The sequence below is a fragment of the Anas platyrhynchos genome, chromosome 5 (genome assembly GCF_047663525.1).
Source record: "Anas platyrhynchos isolate ZD024472 breed Pekin duck chromosome 5, IASCAAS_PekinDuck_T2T, whole genome shotgun sequence".
Classification (NCBI taxonomy): Eukaryota; Metazoa; Chordata; class Aves; order Anseriformes; family Anatidae; genus Anas; species Anas platyrhynchos.
In genome coordinates, this window is record NC_092591.1 from 53,262,086 (window position 1) to 53,283,746 (window position 21,661).

General features: G+C 38.5%; 2 long non-coding RNA genes across 13 annotated transcripts in view; one reads left to right on the plus strand and one right to left on the minus strand.

The window, feature by feature from the left end:
* Window positions 1-21,147, plus strand: part of LOC106017018 (uncharacterized) — a 258,004-nt gene extending 236,857 nt beyond the window's left edge. Inside the window, exons 5-11 of one of the 12 annotated variants that reach the window (XR_011809796.1) lie at window positions 542-780; window positions 1,606-1,644; window positions 2,592-2,640; window positions 3,422-3,496; window positions 5,853-12,395; window positions 13,811-13,904; window positions 19,451-21,147. This is a non-coding gene — a long non-coding RNA (uncharacterized lncRNA). Of the gene's footprint in view, window positions 1-541; window positions 781-1,605; window positions 1,645-2,591; window positions 2,641-3,421; window positions 3,497-5,852; window positions 14,336-19,450 lie in introns of those variants that run through there. The other 11 variants (XR_011809797.1, XR_011809798.1, XR_011809789.1 and 8 more) reach the window with 11 other exon arrangements.
* Window positions 1,253-21,661, minus strand: part of LOC101801204 (uncharacterized) — a 39,460-nt gene continuing 19,051 nt past the window's right edge. Inside the window, exons 6-9 of the long non-coding RNA XR_011809787.1 lie at window positions 11,461-11,521; window positions 9,540-10,220; window positions 8,546-8,712; window positions 1,253-2,616 (exon numbers count right to left, since the gene is read on the minus strand). This is a non-coding gene — a long non-coding RNA (uncharacterized lncRNA). The remainder of the gene's footprint in view (window positions 2,617-8,545; window positions 8,713-9,539; window positions 10,221-11,460; window positions 11,522-21,661) is intronic.

The following is a 21,661-nucleotide window of genomic DNA, read 5'->3' on the forward strand; positions in this document are numbered from 1 at the left end:
AACTTCTTTTGTAATAGCTTAAATATAAAAGCTGATGGAAACGTTTTTCATATGAGAAACAAAATTGGCAGATCTTTAAACTGTCTCGCTCTGGACATAAGGCTGTAGGCTTACGCAGTTGATCAGCATGTTTTTAAGGTCTTAAGGTCTTATCTAAAATCTTGGGGATCAGAAACAGAATGGGGGGGGATATGGACTCTGTAAAACTGTTCTGTAGAAAAGCTAAAATGTGTGGCACAGTAAAGAGTGTTTCATAACGTTTAAGCATGCAGGTTCAAGTTTTTCATCATCTATGTAAAGATGAATTTTGCCTCTTTATGTATGAGCCCATGTACAGGCTAGTAAAACTCAGTTTGGTAGTGATGTCAGGGTCATTTTTGGAAAGCAAGGCAACGATCTGTCTGCCCGCTGTACCTTGCCTGCTCCCTCTCCCTGTACTTTATGTACCTTTTAGGGGATTGCGAGGGAGTAGTGGGTTTCAACTGATAACAATATGAAATGTTGGTGTAAGCTCATGCACAGCATGCTTTCCATCTGGCAGGTATCCTAGAATTGGAAGCTAACCGAGGGTGGAAGGAACTGCTGGAGATCATCTAGTTTAACCCCAGCTCCTGAAGCAGGCTCAGCTAGAGCAGGTCGCACAGGACTGTCATTGGGTTTTGAGTATCCCCAAGGATGAAGATTCCACAGGCTCTCTAGACTACCTGCTTCATCTCTCATCTTCCTACTGGGTACCACTGAGAAGAGTGTGGCTCCAGTGTCTTTACATGCTCCCATCAGGTATTTATACATATTAATAAGATCTCGCCATCCCTTGTCTTCATCATAATCGGGCCCAGCTCCCTCAGCCTCAGCTTGCGTGACCTTTATTATCTTAGTGGCCCTTTGCAGCACTCTTTTCTGTCTGCATCTTTCTTGTGTTGGGGCACCCAGAACTGGATATAGCACTCCAGATGCACCTCACTGTAAACTGTAAGCTTATTGTTTATTGTGAGAACTTCTTACAATTATTTTTAAGTGCAAAACATACTGTTTTCAGCTGTGTTTTACTTTCAGATTTGAATTCGTTTGAAAATTAAACTAGAATGAGAAATTCAGGCAGAATACATTTAAGGGAACTGCTCCTACTGTAAGGATAGAAGCATGAAAAGCTGTACAAGAGGGGAAATATTTTATAAACACCATTTGTGTGTAAAGTTTATCCTGTAGGAGAAAAAAAAAAAAAAAAACAAATTTAAGAAGACATGCAGAATATTTTTCAAATTTTAATGATAAATTGTTGTTATAATATGCAGAGTTTTACAACTGAGAAGAAAGCTCCAAAAGAAGAATGGTATCTTTAAATACAATTTTGATACATTTCAGGTTAAAAACAATTTGAAAACACTTGAAATTAAGTAAAGAGAAAGCTCATTTTTATGTGGAAGAATCTGTTTGTGAGGTAGTACCATACAAGTCAGGCATAGTGAAAGATGTTCTTCATGGGTGACAAGGGACAGACAGGGCCTGAACAGTTTGCAGTTAGCAGAATAAGTCCATATCTTTGTATCAGAGACTTGTAGTACTGATTCTTGTGCGATGTTTTGTGCTGACTCCATTCTACAGGTGAATTCACTGTGGCTGTTGCAGAAGACTAAATAATTTGTGAGTTTATTTCCTGTCATTCTTACTAGCTCTGTTCTTTGAGCCAATATAGCTCTGCTAGCTTATTTTGAGCTGTTTCTGACAAGGACAGTTTTTATTCTGATCTGTGGGTATTGATATAGCCATTGAAAACTCCGTAATAGGAGCATATTAGTCCTACTAATAACTGATCCCAATTTAGTCACTGTGCTGTTACAATTATGATAATCAAATCGACAATTTAAGCTTGTGGTTAACATTGTGGATCACTACTAATGATAACCTTTTCCACTAATGATTAAAATTATTTTCTGCCATTCAGAAAAGTTCTATTAATCAACTACAGATACAGAACCTGTCATAGTTGTTAGTAGTGGTTTTCAAGAACAAGTCAAAAGAAACTGCATGTCCTGTCAACTCCCAGCATTTAGTTTAGCTGTAACACCTCTCCAACTCTTGCATTCCCTCCAGAATAGCACATTGTGTAGCAGCTCAAGGGATTGTATGCTTTAGCAAGCATTTATAATCCAGCCAGGGAATTATATACAGCTGGATCACGTCTAACTGCCCTAGCCAAAATTCCTATTTCTAAGTGTGGGCAATTCACCCAAAAAATGTCTTCGCAAATACATTTGTTTCAGAATTTTTAACTGAGTTTGTCCTAGTGAACCTATGGGCAGTATGGTTCTACAGTGAAAAACTCAGTATCAATAAATACAAGATGAGAATGTATACTGAAATTACCTGAGGTGAGATTGGATCAAAACCAAAGTTAGCACAGGTTATTGGATAAATGAAAGATCAGGAGCACAGTCATGCTTCGTGATGGCAGCTCTGCAGCAACAGTGTCATGTACGCAGTCATCGCCTCCAACCACAGTACTTCTGGCTTTTGGGTGATGGTTGTTGACTTCTCTTCCCAGGCGCTGACTCCTGCTTCATTTTTTTGTTTGTTTGTTGTTTTTCTAGTGACTAAGCATCTAATTTGAATCAACTGTGGGAGAAAAGAGGATTGAAGGTAAAGTAGTGCTTTTTATTATTCAGGTTGTCACTAATTGCTGTTTTCAGTTCAGAACATTTAAATGAAATATTCACACAATCAGGCCAGTTGTAATTCAATCAGAAACCCATCCAACTACCCTGAGGAATCCCATCAGGGCTCCTTATGCAGCAAGAAAGAATTTTAATTAGAAATTTGAAATAAGCTTTTCCCCCAGTTTTGCCAGGAACAAAATGGGCTGGTGCTTAGTGCCTCCATATGGGGAATTAAAGCCTTTGCAAAAATCAGCATTTAAAGAAACAACTAGAATTTCAGATTGTGATAAATGAGTCTGTATTTCCACTTTCTAGTAAGTCTTAGTGAAGAAGCTGAACATATTGCAAACACATTTCTAAGTGAAAACTACTGCTTAGGCTGTAAGTATCTGTATTTTAAAAAGTTCTTTCCTATACTAAAAAATGATGAATTGTTTAGTCGTACACAAAGCTATCTTTGAAAACATACCTAATAAAAAAGAGGAGTTAGCAATTTGAATGGAAAATGACTTTAGGCATTTTAAATGGATCCCATGGTATTAGCTCTATGTCAGAAGAATTCCTATAAGAAGCTTGCTCCAGCCCTAGGGCAACAGGAGCAGCACGAAGGCCCAATTCCCAACGTTCAGAAACTCTGATCCCTAAACCAGTCACTAAATTTTGCAGGGGTAAGATTCAGCACTAATAAAACTGGGGAAGGATGGCAGGGGGATGTCTGTATTTAATTGCTGTAAAGTCAGTCTTGCTTTCTACTCTTTCTTTAGGAACTGTGACAGCTGGAAACTTCCTGAATGAAACCAGTTCTGATACTTGTGCAGCATTTGGCACCTACTGTAAACGTGAGTACAGCACAGGGGTTGACCCTGTTTGCTTTGCAACAGCAACTAGTAACACACTCCTAAGCCAGGACAACACAGTTGCTAGAAGGTAGATGAGTAGCAAGATGTGGTGGTTTGTTTTTGTTTTATTTTTCAGGGGGTGCAGGAGTGTTGTCTTAAGTTTAAATAGGGCTTGTGAGGGAAATGAATGATCGTCTTCATCTTAGACTGCTCTCACTTTTGCCTCCTGACTCAACTTCCTTCTGCTAATCTGTTCATTAAAAACTCCTAGCAAAGAATGTAGAGCAGAACACAGAAGTCTTTCCCTTACCTTAAAATATAATAGCTTACAGTTGACACTTGCAGACCACTACCCAGATCACTTTGTCATGTTTTTTTCCTAGCTTTGCTGCTTTGGAGACTTAGTGCTTTGTAGCCTATTTCACTTGCATTTAATTAGAGTGACAAACACAACAGGATGCCATTTTGGAGAGTTCCCCAGGGCATTTGCTCAAGGCCACTCAGTTTGTCAGTGAGGTACAGCACTTGCACCCTACTGTTTTAATTGCCAGAACAGACAATTGCTCGAGACCTTCCAGAATGGCAGGGGGCAGAGAAAACACAGAAACGTGAAAAAGGAGTGGGAAATACAGAGTGTTATCTATCCAAACTCCTTCCCATACCTAGCCATAGGCCATCCTGCCACGTCAGAGCATATGTGAATACGCTATCAACTTTAGCGGGGGGCGGATCTGATCCCCTTTACCTCCTCTCTTTTTTTTTTTAATCTCCCCTTACCTCAGCTGGTAAATCTGGTTAAAGAAATCTGTACAAAACAGACAGGATCCTTAACTCATGTGAACTGGTAGTGCCTCTATTGACTAGACTTGCACCATCCACTAATTATCTGTCCTAAACTGAAATACCTTGATGTTCTAGCCATACCCATAATACAAGCATCTTCCTCCATGCTCTTAATTTAAGCATATGAAATCAAGCTTCTACTTTGAACGTTTTACTTCTGATGTTCAGTATCTTTAGACCACAGCTAGGGATAAGATGAGCCTGATTATATGCAGGGTGAGTCTGAAAACAGAGCTAAAGCTGAAGCGGCATTTCTACTATTTGGTTCAGCATAAGAGCTTGATGTTAATTTTTTTCCCCCCCTACCCATGTATTGTAAGCTTTGCTGGCATACATGCACTCACTTAATGAAAGTCAGCAGCAAGGTTTTGTGTTAAAGCATGAGTTACAGTATTTAAGGCATTCATCTAGTTTCCATGTTCAGAAGCAAGACTTCCTAGTATAGCTAGGTAATTGCTGTAAGTTCTGTGTCTTACATAAAACATTTTTTTTTCCTGACAAGAAGTATTCTAGTTTTACAAGGATTGTACAGTTTGGTTTTGCACAGAAGCAATATTAACTAGAAAGTTAATTTCTTGACAGGGGAAAGTAGTCTATTTGTATGGCAGCCACATCTATTAATAGAATAAATTTTCCTTCAGGGCCATTTGACTGATTTTACAACCAGTTTCACATTTCATTCAAGTTCTTCGGAGCATGATATCTCAGAGTAGAGAAAATGAGTCCCTAGCACTTTAGTTACTGCCTATTTCACAGAAGTTACAGCAAAATGTTTAGCAAGTTGTAGTTAAAAAATGTTCTCCCTATTTCAAAAGACTTAAGAACTCATTTAAACTGTAGTTAAATTGTAAGTCTTTATAGCACTCTGAACTAGAGTAGGTGTCCCAGTTCAGTATGCAGAGAAGAATATCAGTCCGTAATCACTACTATACTCTAAAGGTTGGTTTTAATTAACAAGAGCAAAGTGATTTTAATGAAAAGGGGAAAGTTTATTTAAACAAAAGCTATTAATCTAAAAAGGGTTTAGATATGATATTTCCAAGGGAGTTCTTAAAAATTCTTCAGGAAATAATGAGAGAAGAACAAAAGGTTGAGGGTTTAAAGAAATCTTCTACAGAAATTTAGCACTGAAGAAAGTAAATTGTGGTCTAGGAAGGAGAAATTCTTTACCTGTTCTGCCTTGGATAGGGCCTCTCTTGCTGTTTTGTCTATCAAAAATGTCAGTTTCTTGTAGGGGCTCTCTAGATTGTCGATTTAGTTATCACATTCTATCACAATGGTCAGTCCCTGTTAATTATACCACTGATTTTTAGGAATAAATAATGCTTACAAAGAATCCCTAAGAGAAATTAAGTATTTACCCAAAACAACAAAAAATGATATTCAGTTAACTAAAACTATACCATCTTTTTTTCATATATATGTTTTCTTAAATCTGCAGTACAAAATAGTAATGCATTGTTTTTGTGTGTAACTACCATAGGTATTGGATAACTGTTCTTTCCATCCTTAGATACCAATGGCTTTCCATTGCTACAGAAGGGATAGATGCAATGCCTTGCCTGTGTATGAAGCTATAGTCTATAACTGCAAAACAGACGAATGTTATTGCCCCTTCTGGATCACTGCTTATCTTCTGATCATACGGTCAGGTAAGTGTTTTCTCTGTACGTAGAGAAAGAACACTTTAAAGTCTCTACACTAATCCTAGGCTGAACATTAGTTGCAGTAGCAAAAACACTTTCTAAGCTGGTATGAAATGTTTTTCTCTTGTCTGCTTAAGAAACCTTAACCTACTCCCTGGTTGTCAGTTCGTACTTACCTCAATAAATGTGAAGTAATTATAGTGATATGCCTAGAGATTATTATGCAGTTTTCTTTGACAGCTGGGAGCAGCTGCGCTATAAGCAGAGAAAGAAAGAAAGTGAAGAATCAAGGCTTCCTAGCTAGACCAATGCACATCATGTGTTCCCTGGAGAAACTAATTTCTCCTGCTATTTCTCATTGCATGGCTTACCCAGCATGTCTCAAGCCACATCTAATTATCATGTCTACCTTTCATTTAGGCCAAAGAGGCACTATTATACTGGACAAAGCATGCATCCTATTTCTACATTGATAGCATTACTTCTCCTCTTCTATCTGAGTTTTTACCAAATCTGTTTCTTCAGCTGTATCTCACCTGACTCACAGCTTGGCACGTGAATGCACGTTTCTAGCTCACTAAAGTGGCTTCCAGTGCTTCTGATACTTTCTTACGACACTTACAGAATACATTTATTATTTATGTTTCTATTATTTTCTTGCTACCTTCTTTTTTCTATGCTCTTTCTCCTATCACCTGTTTGGAGACAAAGTAGGCATCAAAACTTGGTCTCTTAACCATTTCTCTCAGCGCTATGCTATTAAAGTGTGACTTGTATAGTGTAGACAAATATAGATGTAGACAAAAGATTTACAAAATGTGGTACACATAGATCTTGAACTCACTCTGAAGCATAATGCAAGATTTCTTTTTCCTACTCTACCTGTTAAACCTATTTGCCTTTGCTAAACAGTATACCTTAGCTTTTGAAGATACTTGCTTGAGAACTAGCACATGTAGAGGACAGTATGAAAGACTAGGACAGCTTTGGTATTTGGAGAACTCAAAAAAAAACACACCAACAAACAACCTCAAAAGAAAACACCGTAGTTGTGTAGTGCTTCTTTACAGAACTTGTGTTAGTTGCTATGAGTGGAATATATATGTTAGAGAGGACAGACAGCTCTTTTCCTGTCCACTGCTTTGAATCATTCTTTCACACTACCTGGTTCACCTTTTAGCATTCTGAATTTGGAGTGGACAAATCTGAGACACCTCACATAAAAGACAGGCATACAAAGCTCTGCCATTGTTTTTGAAAATGAATGACTATTATTCTTTTCCTTTTGAATTCCAGAAGTGCCTTCAATATCATGTTTTAGTTGTAACTGGGAGAAAAGCCAACGAGCAAGACCAGGAAGAGACTGGAATTAACATCATTTTATGATTCCAAGGAGCCACTAGCCTTATAAGGATTCTGCTCTGACATACTAGGGAAGGCAGATCTACCCACACTGAAACCTCTCCTATTTTCTCCCTATTTCAATGTCTCCTAAAAAGTTAAAAGCAGGTAGGCCTGTGGATGATGCAACTCTCAGGACCAAGCCTCCTTTTCCTAAAGTCAGTCTAGCATTTGCCAAAGGGTTAAAGAAACCTTGCCTTTTTGAGAAATTAGGAGTTTTGCTAATTAATCACTTTAACATTTATCTCTAAGGGAAGAGATCTCTGGATTCCCCTAGGTACTCCAAAGGATTGGAAGCAAGGACAGAAGATTCAGGATGTAAAAGTAAGTATATAAAGCTGCATTTTCTGTATCTAGAATACGATTTCAGAGTCAGCTCTTTTCTCTTTAGACTTTTGTCAAGTCTTCATTGATTTTGATACCAAATAATTTTTGTTAACAATGGCACTTGATGCCGTACATACCAGGAAACATCTTTATCTTGGACAAAACCATTCTTAATTAAGGCTCCTATATCCAAAGTCACCTTGTGCAATTTCAGTTTAAGCTGAATGTCTCGTCTGTACTATGCCCTGTAGCATTCCTTGAATACATGAAGAGAGGCAGACACCTCTAGGGCTGAGCCACTTGCATCAGGAGAGGTTATCAATTAATTCTGTACAGTCTCACAACACTGCATATATGTTAAGTGGCATAGCTGTGGACTGTACTCCCAAATGCTAGATGCTTACCTATATTAAGTTGGTATCAACGACAAACAGTTTTAGATATAGAAGTACACCATCCCCACACCAAATCTCAAGAAAAGGTAGGTACCGTTACTGAATTCTAGCAAAATTTTAATGTTTTGTTCTAAGGAAAGTAAAGATCATGCAGGCCAGTTTCTTAGGTATGACAGCTTTAGCTTAGATACTCACTTTTTTGTTGCTTATTAAATCATAACAACTTCCTGTACTCTTTGGTAGTCACACAAGCAACATCTAAGGCTTGTTTTTGCTGCTTACTGTATTGACAAGTTATATGGATTGTGTTTCTATTCTTTCAATACTAAAATACTCTCTGAGATAGTAACTCTGTCTTGCCAGGCATGGAGGAGTGCAAAATATTCACTGATACGTGAAATTTTAGACAATTCTGTAGATGTGTACTTTTCACTTACCTTCATAGATCAGGGAGTATTTCGAAGTGATCTAGCTGATAAGTAGCAGTTTCAACACCAGTCAGAAGGAAGCTGTTTCAGCAGTGATGGCTACTTGATCTCCGGCTGTTGCTGCTGTTCAAATGATGATTGTTTTCAATTGGATGGTGCCTGCTGACCTCTAACCCCTTGAAAGGAAGAGAAGTGAAGGCATAGAAAGTAGGGTAAGTAGACTTGTTTCTTAGATGGATGCATACCCCCAACCCATGCCTCAAAAGGTTAAAATAACATAAGATAGAAAAGTTATTAAAGAGAAGAAAGTGGAGGCCAGTGCTTATTTTAGCAGTCCCTAGCTAAAACCAAACTAACTTGCGTATGTGACAGATACAAATAATACATCAGCCTTCTAAACTTTGGAAAAAAACCTGTTCTTTCCCCAGTACAAAGGGCTGTCCCTTCAGTTGCCGTATTTTAAAACAAGACAGAGTAAATCGAGAAAAGGCAAGGAGTCCTGTATTTGATGGGTACCATAGGACTACGTAGTATTTACAGGCTCCCACTTTTTCCTACACACATATAATATGATGGACTCTCTCTGTGGCTATTGAGGAGCAAGTTATAGAAAACTTTTTGGGGGTGGTGGTGTGGAGGCAGAGATTGTGTTGAGCAAAAAGTTGGGTGGGACTTATTCACTTTCACCATTCAGACTTTTCAGTCTCTATTGACATCTATACATAAAAACAGAAGTTATGGTATTAATTTTGTTCTTGAATTATGAATAGGTTATACAGGTATATCTCCTTCGTGATTCAAACACGCAAGGAAAGATCTAGTCTTGGGCATCTACTCTCAAGAGTCTTGAATGTTTTAATAACAAGTGACAGGAAACGTAGCCTGCAGAAAAAGTTGATGGAATAGAAAACAGTACAATGTCTAAAGTGGACACAGTATATTAGGGTACGTTTCCCTTAACCCAGGCATAAGTAGAACATGAAAAGTTACAAAAGTTCTTTACCTGATATCATGCTTTCTTCTTCTGTCCTGTAAGACTGGGCCTGTTCAGTTGTAGTTCCACAAGAATGAACCGTCTATATTTTCTCTTCTTGTAGCTGCTAGGTATATACGAAGTATATACAATAAGTCATTTGCAGTTGTTATAATTGCCAACAGCATTGTCTTATGAACTGATAACTCATTTACTTAAACATTACTTCTAAGTGGAGTAGATTAGAACTTAAGTCCATTTTTTTGTGTGTGCACTATAATTACTGACTTAGTGATGCTGGTTAACCAATAAGGTAAATGACATTTATGAATACACACAACCAATCAATTTTCTCTATCAGTCAGTAACTACAGTGACTTGCAGGAAAAGTTGGGAAGGCAGTGCTGGAACAAGTCTCTTCAAGGAGGACAAAAAGAAATCTGTGGAGTTCTTACCTTACAATTCATCCTCATACTCAGATTTTCAGTCCTTTCATATTTAACTGTCAGGATTTTTCTAAGGACTCCTGTTTTAAAACACTTTCCTCTGCAGTATCTCAGTTTCAAGCCAATGGCTTTTAATCACATGCCTAACTTTCTTAATCACACGGTTACCATTCGTTAAGAAAAATTCCAGTCATTAATGGAGCCTACTTGAAGGTATTTACTATATTTTGATCTGACGTACATATCTTACAAGAGGAGGATAGACCTGTTGGAAAAAGATAGAGCTGTTAAATGATCTTTAGTCTTGAAGAGAGGATTTTAGCTGTGAGTACAACATTCTATAATTTTATTAGTCAAATGGGAGAAGTACAAAGAATGAACAAGAACTAAATGTGACTTCAAATCTTTGTATGCATAAATCTAAAAAGTAAGCTGAATGCAACCTAAAGAGAAGGCTAACTCTTGTTCTACTTATTTTAGAGTATATATAAACCAATTCAAACAGTAAGTACACTTTTGCCTATGTTTCTACAGTAAGACCAAGGTAGAGCTCACTGTAGAAGCTTTTTTACTGCATGCGTCTTGGATATGAATTTTTCCCAACACAATATACTCAGAGCCTGTTCCAGTTCCCCTTTTTGGGCTCCGTCTCAATTTATTAGCTGTGTTCCTTGTGACTGGAATAAGCAAGTCTTGAGCCAAATGGCTGTCCTAAAGCCCTAATTATCTTCAAATTTGGGCCAAAGTGCTTATTGGTCTACATATTAAAGACAAAAACAACCAAAACCTCAAGATTTAGGGATACTCATTCCTTTTTTCAGCTGAAACTTGTTAAGACTAGTACTTTGTGTTTGTTTTTTTTCTTTTCCCTCAGAAGCTTGATTGTTAAATAGATATAAGTAAATTTGCTAGACATTTGACAACGTTATTTCCATCTTCCACCATATTAGGAAGATGCGTCTGCTGCCACAGTTTGCTGTACTAGAAACAGAGTCAATTACAGAAGGAAATTAGAAGTTGACACAAAGGTCGGAGAGTAGGTGAACAAGGGAAGAGAAGTTCTGAAATTACAGAGCTCTTGCAATTAAGGTCTGATAGTCCTTCTTTTATGGGTCATGGGAGCTGTGGCAGTTTTGATAAATGATTTAACTTTTATAACAGATCTATCAAGGATAGCAATGGCAGAGGAAAAAGTTCTCTTTACAAAAATCACTTACAAGAAAGGAGTCACAAAGTTCCTTCAGCTTCCTTAACCTCATTGAATCTGGGTAATTCAACTGCCACTCTCAGCCTCAAAGTTCTTATTCTAGGAACACATCTAATATTTGCCAAACCACTGGTAAATCTATATACTGTCACATTTGACAAAAGAGTGTAAGTTTCAAATTACAGCACAAGTAACTCCTGATTTAGGATGCAAAACACGAAATAATACATCACACTAGCTTTAATGAAAATCAAACCCCACAGAAATTCTAGGCACACCTCATATACCACATCCTCACCTTCCAGTGGTGCTCTGCGTAAAACACTCCCCATGCTCTGGATTTTGGTTCTGTTTAGAAACTGATAATAATAAAAAAAAATTAATAGCATCCTTATACTACTAAGTTGGTCGTAATACTCTTGTGCGTTGTCTTACTTTGGATTCATATTGCTACTGAAAGGAACTGGTCACTTCACTGTAGAAGGAACTATACTTTTCCATTATTACAAAGTTCCAGACAAACAGAACTGAATTACTGTTCTTTCTGAAGGACAGAAAGAAGTGGGTGGGGAGCAAGGATTACAGTTAAATGCTGACCTAAAAATAAAAATAAGTCCCACAACCAAAAAAACCCTTCCTTTCCCTTTTAGCTAAACAGAATAATCTGTGCATTTTTACAATAGCTGTACTTACTTTTGTGGATTCATTGTGTGGAAGCTTGCCTCTTTAAAGCATTAGACAAAACTATAATGCAGCAGAATCTAGGGCTGCGTTAGGTGTGAATCATTTTCATAATAAAAAGGTTAAAAAAAAAAAGTCTGTCAAGCCCTGATAAAACATAAAGCATATTTCAAGACTAAGGAAAAGATCTTGACTAAAGTGACAAAGACATGCAGCATGCTGCAGTAGTATATTTGCAATCTACCTGGGAACTCTTCTTAATGTTAAGCATCACAAGGCAGAGTCAGAGAGAAAAAAACATTATTAAATGAATTAAGTTCATGAACTTATAAACCCATACAACAGGACAACCTAAATACAGTACTATTTTTCCAAGAGTCCTTGAGACCGATCGTTTAAATTCTGAAATTTATTTCAAGTCTTTCTCATCCCAGGTGTAAGATTGAGAGTTTCTTTTTTTTTTTTGTATGTTCACTTATAAATGGCACTCTACTGTGAAGCAGAAGACCCGAGCTGATTAAGCCTGAGTGCTCTAATTTCTTGAAGCAAAGGGTGAGTACTGCTTTTTTCCCCTCATGCCTTCCATAGTGCTCTGGGTGAACACTAGAAGAAACAGAGTGCTCAGCTTTCAAGGCAGTTGCCATCTTAAACACCAATGCACAGAACAGCTAAAAAGCACTTTACAGCTCATTCCAAAGTTCAGTTGTCAAGTCTGTGGAGACTCTTCCTGCTTATTCTAGCTTCTTTTTGTTTTTCCTTCTTTGACAGAAAACACAGCATCTAAAAGCTTTCTCTCTCTTCATCAGTCTAGCATGTCTCTCCCTAGAGCCTTTTGTCCTCAGGAAGATGGCAGCGACTTGCAAAAGCCTTCAGCCACACCAGGGAGGGGAGGAGATAAAACATACCCTGTGTGTGATAAAGCCAGGGGCAGGAAGAGGGCACCCACTGTCAGTGGAGCCTGCACAGTGTCCCAATAAGTTCAAACAGGAGAAAAAAGAAACAAGACTTCATATTTTTCAGATTTGCAGCTTTTAATACCTCCAGAAGCCTCAGCAAACACCTCTGAGCAGGAAGCAGAGCAGAGTTGGTATTTGCTGTAAAAGTTAAATTGAGCTCCAGAGGACAGATGAGAATTAGTCCAAAAAGGCATTCTTGACACAAAGTGTTAGCTAAAATCACAAAAGTCAAGGTGGGATATTTGTTGTCACAGGACTGCTGTACCCCGAAACACACATGCACACCTGCAGAGATACCTGAATCTTGCCTGTGGCACCTCAATCACCAAACTTGTCAATAAAAAAATGAAACAGCATTAATTCTGTATCATTAGTAATGAAATATTTTCTGCAGTTCCCTGGCATCTACTCTGACACTGTTCAACCAGTGATTACATACCCTGATCCTCATTTCTCCAAGTGTTAATTCTGCAAACCAGTCTGCAGCCAGGAGAAGTGAGCATTTAAATAAAAAGCAGCTGGCCTATTATGATGGACGCATATTCAGAACCATGCACAGTGTGTCTGAGCACTGGACACCTCTACCCATCTTTCCTCCTTACTCATGTTTAACTAACTCTGAGGTATGACCATCTTCTTTCTAACATGAAAGCACTGATCCTGTGCACTTGGAACTGGTTAACTAGTGTTGATTCCTTTGCTGGCCTAGGACCAGAGCCACTTCTCATCCCAGCTGACTACAGACTAGCACGTTTTGTCAGCTCTGTAACTTCAATTAAGATTTATAGATATTAATGACAATAGGGATAGGATGGAGAAAAAAAAAGTATTCAGACTACTATGAGAGCCTCTTAACCAAGCTCTAAATATACCCAGGCTCACATAAAAGCATTTAATTTACTGAGTAAATGAATTCTCACATAGCTGGTCCTAAATTCTAATTCAACAAAAGCTGCTCTTGGGTCCAGAGCAGCAGTACTGGAAATACTTCATTCTCTCTACATTCTGCAGTGGTGGGAAGCCTGCTGAGGTCTCTCCAAAGTACTTTGACATACCAGGAATCAAGTGTCTTTGTTCAGAGGTACTGGCTGTCCTCCAATCTCAGGTAGGAGTGCGTATATATTTTACTATATTTATATTTCAAAAATTTTGAAATTTTAATAATAAAAAGCATGCACTTCATCATGATTACTGTACAGTAGCAATAAAACTTTCTGTAATACAAAAGACGACTTCTGTTTCTATGTTAAATGAAACAAGCCAGAAAAGAAAAAGCCATATATAGCAACAACATTTTGTTCTCTGCTCAAAAGCAACATCATTTTGCATTCAAGTATTTGTAATGTGGGAAAGCAGCAGACAAGTGCATATGAGACAACTAATATTTGATTAATACTGTAACTCCAAATGAAGGAAACAATAAAAAGGATCAAATTATTCTCAATGGATCAGGAGCCAGGAAAAATAAAGCACAACCCCAGTTCTTATGAATACTGACAGAAACCCATGACTTGTACGTTTTGAAGTACACATAACTATGACAAATCGGTGACATGAGGCCTACACCCACTAACTGTTATAGAACTCTTTCTGCGCTATAAACAAAACAACAAATAAAACCACACATGCAGCTGAACGGAAAGAACGTAAGGAGATCAGTATACGTACTTGGGACTGCCATCTAGCATGTAACAACAACAAGCACATGAGCAGAACACGACACTATGGTCACTGAAGTTTTACATTAAAAAGATAAAAAATAAAATATATGGATAAAAGTGTAAGGAATGTGAGCACTATAGCAACAGTGGTCTGCAGTAGAAGAAGAATAAAACAGGAAGGGCGTTACAGCTCCAAATGCACTTTGGCCCCTGTTAGTCTGCCTCAAGCACAACCATGAAGCAGCAGCCACAGCTTTTGTACCTCCCCTGCCTGCTGCAGGTCTCAACCAAGTTGAGACTTGGCCACCAAGATTACATACACACCACTTTATATACCTCTTTCTGTGGGGACCCGTGATGTTAGCTAAGCAAAAATTCTGCCTTCTTTAAAGACAAAGTTCATCCAATTATATAGGAGATTCTTAAATTCTGGGTGGTAGCTTAGCACAAAGGACCATTTTACAACATTTCTTACAAAAGCTCAGTCTCTAATGATAATTTGAGTAAGACCAAATAGGGGTTGAGTAAGCCAGACATGCTCCCTTTCCTGCTTTGGTCAGCATTTTCAGTTCTTACAATCCCTCTGAACTTTTTTTTTTTTTTTTTCCCCAATTTAAAAATGATGCAGAGCAACTGGAGTCAGGGAAGGCTGCTCCTAATCAATACTTCTCCTGTTGTTTTCCAGAGCTTTTCTATGTGCTTTCTGGTGGTTTTCTACTTTAACTACTGTCAAAGTAGATAATCCACAAGGAAATGAGATACACAAACATCTCTCTTTTTCAGCACATGTAGCTTCCTTTCGCTGTAGTGGTCAAAGGCTATAGATGGTAACATACAAAACCTACCAGCAGTAGGACAGAAAGGACAATATTCAGAAGAAAATGTACATTTAAACTACCAATTGTTAAGCATACAAAAATACTTTTTCCAATAATGTTGTTAGAACAGATCCACCTTGTTACACTGGGTTGGGGAGTGAGATTTTACTTAGCCAAGCTTAACAAAACTCTGCAGTTGGGGCTGTTTAAAGAACAGCTAAATGGATTTTGGCACATAAAGTTTCATGAACAGGGGCTCTTTGCAATCGCATTTAGTGGACATCAGAGGTTATGAATGCCACTGGTATGGTACTGACTACCTCAGACATTTCAACAGAAACTGTATCAGCTACTTGAATGATTGTTTGTAGCTGAGGGATTGCAGGAAAACTCCCATTACTGAAAGAAACAACAACAACAACAACAAAACTAATAAAGAGAATGAGCATAATACACAATTATTGATAACAAAAATCATGGCAAGGATTATCAAAATCTAGAAACATTTCCAAACAAAACAATACCAAAATATATTTCATTGTGATGTTTTCTGACATCCAGAATGCTGTAAGTTAAATGAGGAAAACCATTTAGCCTGTTCCCTTCACAAGTCTTGGTCAGCAGCTAGCTCTCTAGAGATTATGCATCTGTAAACAGATACAATACTGAAGACTCAAAGAAAGCAAATAACCTGTTCTCATACAGCTTTCCTTGCCAGAAAATTAGTTTTTGAGACAACTGGCAGATAACAGCTTTATGCGGGAGCTAGCAAGACTGTACAAAAAGGCTTTAAAAAAATAAAGGAGTAGCACAAATACTTCAGCACTAGGATCTGAAATGGTGTAACCTAGAGAAAAGGCTAGACTTCAAACGTGATGCAACACAGGCAGAAGTGGAAATAGTATGAGTGCAATCACAGTGGCTGCTAGTGTCTACTACCTGCATTACATAGGATTTGGAGATAAAATAATTAATCAGAGTGAAAATCTGCACAAATTGAAAAAAGACCATGTAGCAGTACTGTTTAGGTTAAACATTTAACCAGAAATTTCTAGCTGAATAAAAAATAAAGAGCAAATCATTAGAAAATAAGATGAAAACAAAGAAAACCCAACCACACTCTGTGTAGACATTCCAAAGAACACAAAATGGATGCGATTGCACAGGGAGTGCCAATACTGATCAAGCAAAAACATTATTGGCAAGCTAGTTTTTGCCATACTTGCTCAAGTTTTTATCCAGCTCAGTACTCTGTAGCTGAGAAAAAGAAGGAAGATAAAATAAAAATCTCGGTGACCAGATACAAGGTTATCTGTCCTCGATACAAAGCTCAGCCTACTCCCTAAAATAATAATAATAAAACACACAAAACAGAACAGTTTTCAACTCACTACATGGTCTCATTGGTTTGTAACTACCAATGAGAGCAGTAGAAACTTCAGTATTAGTCCAAGTCTTCGGCCTTCCCCCTACTTCTCTACTCCGAAGTACAGTATTTTAATTACAATGCTAGTGTTAAAATCCCCAGCTCAATGGGCTATAAGGTTTTTTTCCTGAACTGATATTTTTATTTAGGCTTCTACAAGAAATAATAATAGAAGTCATAGTAATAGTCGCAGATCATAGTATCATCCAACAAAAACAAGCCTCAAAAAGTCATTTATCTCTATCATCAGAGTTATCTAAGCTCCACTTCTGTGTGACTCTGAAAATATCATCAGCGTCCTCCACATGAATCACCTGAGGGCTGTACCTGCTAACATTTATCCATTTTGACCACAATCTACACACAACAAACAGAAGTCTCTCTTGCCCATAAAAATGCCCCGAATACCATCATAGCCTCAGACAACACTATGGCTACACCATTAACTCTCAGAAGCACATTATAATAGAATATTTATGTATAATTCACCATACAAAGATAGACAATAGAAGATCAGTTAAAGTTCTTAATGGAATCTTGTCCGTATTTTGTCCTGTTTTTCAGTTTGTCCAAAAATCTATCCAGTGTTGTTCAATTCAATTTTTAACCTTAATTAGATATGAACAGCAAACATCTGTATTTTATAAGAATATTTTTAGAATTTTTAGCATGGTAAACTTTTATTTGGGGGGGGGGAGTGGGAGGAGAGGTTACACAGGTGGTTTTTTTTGAAGGATTAAAGGATTTAAATTTATGACACATACTTTTATGTCATTTAGACTTTGATCTTGAGGATAAACTTCTGCTAAGATGCTCCTGCTATCTGTCCTTACTTATTGTCCCCTATCAAAGTGACAGAAGCCTAACTTTTGTAAATAGAAGTGATGGATACTCCTTCCTGTGAACTACTGGACAATTTTGCTGTAAGAGAAACTGCAATTCATCAAGGAGTTGAAGGACTTCTATCTGATCTTATGAAATTGAAAAACCTCTTTTCAAAGGCTTGAATCAGCAAAACGGGGGAAGAACAAAGGAGTGTAAAGACAGAGACAGTAATTACCAAAAGAAGAGTAATTAAAATAGACCAGAGACTGCTTGAAGCAAACACGAATGCATTGGTCAGAACAGGTCCATTAGGGCAGATTCATTCTAATAACAGTTAACGAATTAATGTTCTTTGCAGGAGAGAGGGAGCCTGGGAGAAAAGCTCAGCACTGACATGAAAGATCTGCTATGGGAGAAAAGGGAATTGAAGGGATAGAAGTACAGTGAAGCTCTGATTTATGAGCATGAAGACAGTTGCAGATAAGTCTCAGCATCAAGCCTAACTATAATCAGGTCCTTAGTCCCAAGGAAGCACAGTTGGTCCTAGGACCATTTAGTAACCAGCACTCGCTTGAGTCACAACAGAATTATTTAATAAACCACCTCAGTTACTTCAGGGTGACAGATTCCTGTACAAACTGGGCAGGCAGGCTCTATCCTGCTACCCCAAACATCCACAATCTCCAAATATTCATACAGGTTTGTACATAGCACCATTTCGCTCTGGTGACCAATGTCAGGATTTCCAGTTGTGTCATTTGGCTACATAAAATTCCTGTCTCACATGGAAGGAAGGCTCAAAATGAAATAGTGAGTGAATGAATAAAAGTTAGAGGTCCTACAGGATTTACACAAAGTAGCTTTGTTGAAAAAAATCTCTTCCCTGACTGCATGTTGCCTGTACGCTGCTCTCAGAACAGATTTTATTGGTAGTGTATAGAGACGTGTATATGAGCATATGCAGCATATATTGAGACAGTGCCTGTTACAGGCCTTCAGGAACAAGAGATGCTACAGGAAAGTAAAAATAGAAATTCCAGAAGTCTCAGTTCACAATGCAGCATAAGGGCTGCATCTCATACTCTGTTTATGCCTCAGCTTCCCCCATCAAGAAATTAAACCAAAAAGCCTATAGCCTCTTATCAACCTTGCAAAATCAGGAATAAATCCACTAATGTTTCCAAGGTGAAGAGATTCTGTGAGGGCACAGGCTTAGCCACAGATGCATTTTCTTTATGCGGTGACTATTAGGCTTATTGATTTTAGTACAGAAAGAGGCTACCACTGGCTTTTTATTCTGATACCAATTCAGAGCCAATACAGCTAAGGGAAGTAGACTGAAGTGAATTCTGTTTGACCCTTCATCAACACAGGCACTTGCTTTCAGGCAGTGGAGTGACACTGGTATACTGCTGGTGTTGCTTTTACTAGAGGGAAAAAAGTTTCTTTTCAGAAGTCTTACTTAGTTCCTCCTAAATCTCTAGTGCATTTTTCTGTTTGTTGGTTTGCTTTGCTTTTTGCTGTTGTTGTTTGTTTGCTTTACCTAGAAGAGCCATTGAAATTTAACACTGGACAACCTGTGGGATTATCTCAGCTAACTAAATATACCAGAATTACCAATCACTGTTTCTGCTTTAAGGTTGTAACAAACAGATACCAGGTGAAGCTACAGGGGAAAAAAGTGATCATGGAAAAAATAACAATAAAACATCACACCTGTTCAACAAATGTAGATTTAGCTTGAAAGGGTCTAAATCTAGGGCAGTATGCCTTTGTAACAGGCAAAAGCCAGATAAAAAGTTCAGCTTGAACATTCAAAGAAACAGCAGGAGAAGGAACCTTCTTTTACTTCTAAACTGAACACATTTCTTTGAGAAATAGCAGGTATGGAAACTCAAAAGTCCTTCTATTTTCTTTTCAGAATACAGCCAAACTTTAAAGTCTCATCCAGAGGACTATACACAAAAAATACAAAGCAGCCTGGGCTGGCAAATCAACCCATTTTGCATCTGTGCGATTCTTCTGTGACCGTACCAGTGGCCTCTTGCCTGCACAGGTTGCCAAGGGATGTTTAAGGTAGCCCCAGAACAGCAGCAGCCGCTGCCACCTTCATTTGCAGCCCCATCCTGAGCACAGGCAGGAGCAGGTCACAGCCCTGCCTCTTCACATAACCGCTTCATGTCGGAGGGAGCAAGCGGCGGGGAAAAAGAGGAGTGAAGGAAAAGAGGGAGAAAGGAAGAGAGAAACCCCCTAAAGCCACACGTACCTTCCCCAACACCTCGTGCCTCCTCCTCATCACCATGCAGACCAGGTCTGTACGCACCTCCTGTCCTCATCCAGCTTTCCTCCCTTGCCCAGGCCCTGTACCCACCTCAAACCCCACTGACCTCCCTCAGCCTCTCCTCCAGCCACTCTCAGCAGCCCCCTCCCCAGCTGCCCTTGGGACAGCAAACTTGTGCGTTGCTTGCCCTGCTGAGAAGCCCTGTGCTGACCCTGGCCCCATCCTCTATAGATTTCTTTAAAAATTAAATACATATTTCTTTAGCTTCAGATCTCTTTAGGTTGGGGAACAGCTTTGGAAGGTGATGAATTTTTAAAGAAGGTTAGAGAACTGAGGAATCATTTTTAGATAGAGCTGCAACATAATTTTCTTTAAGTTTTCTATTTTGCTGCATAATAATTGTAACAGTTGTTTTTACAGCTACAAACTCATTGACACAGTAAGTAGAAAGAATGTATCTCTGGAAGAGAATAATGTTAAAAATCAGATACATTAAATTAGCGCAAGTTTACAAAACTTTCTCTCCCCACTGTGTTTATTTGAAAGGATGAGAAGATACAGAGAAACCTGCATTTTGAATAGGGGGCAGCAGAAGCGGACCCTAGAATTGAGTTGTCTGCCTACAGTGCTGTCAAGGCTGACTGTCCCGTTGGGGATGGGTTGGGGGGTGGAAAGTTAAGTGGGAAAGTTTTGACACTGTTTAAGCACTGTTCAGCAGTAAGTAAAGCATTGGTGTTTGATAAACACTGCTTTGGTCACAAATCCAAAACATGGCACCATACAGAACTGCTGTGAAAAAGAACAGACCAGTACAGATACCTTGTACCGCCATCTCTTCTCAGCTAGTGGGGAATGCAGAAACTTCAGCAGAGTTTCAGCTAGGAGTCAGACAGCCAGGCATGGAAGAAAGCTAGGAAAGCATCATGCATGAACTAGATCATACGTGGACTCCTGTAGAACATAAGGAAGGTGAAGATCTTTCTACTTCACTGCATCTCACTTCACCCTAATACAAACAAATGTGCTCTGAACTACCTATTGCCCACCCCTCAAAAAACAAAGTGACTAATTACTGTCATTATGACAGTCTAGCAAACATGTTTGAATAAATACGCAGCACGCACACTCATACCCATAACAAGGACACAGAGGTGAATGAAGGATTCGCTTTGCTGTTACGCACAGAAGTGGTCGTGACTGTCACTTACAGATTATTTGAATATCAGCCTTTTGCAGAAGGAGAGTTTCTGCACAGAGGATATCAAGGTAGCATAGGAAGGTCACACGTACTTCAGCAATGGTGCAAAGCACCTGATTACTAATAGGAAGCATGAAACCAGCAAAGACAGAAAGGCTCTAAAGATCTGAGGAACATTAAGGCTGTCAGAAGGTTGCTTATACCAAAACCTCTTAGAAATACACATCGAAGAGGACAGACTCTCCCCTTGTTCTGACGATTATTCTCAATAGCAATGACACCAGGGCCTCATGGAGAATAGCTTTGTTTTAACAACATGGCACAGGAAAGTAAGTGCATGCAGTCCAGTAAATACTGAACAGAAAAGCTTGGAAAAGAGCAGCCCAGAAGATGTGAAAGAAGAAATAAAACAGTAACTCTAAAGACAATAAGAAAGCAGGGAAGGGCATTCTGTCGGTGGCTGTTATTTACAAACAGAAATAACAAAGGTATTTCTGTATAATGTACATTTTGAAAGAATGGAAACCAATCATCTCAGCTCCCTTTTAACAGTTCCTTCTTTTCTTGAATTCAGTTGCCTGCTTCATCTAATGGAAATTTCAAACTTGGAAATACAGCTAAGTGCTATATCCCACAGGTTTTAGTGTGTGTCA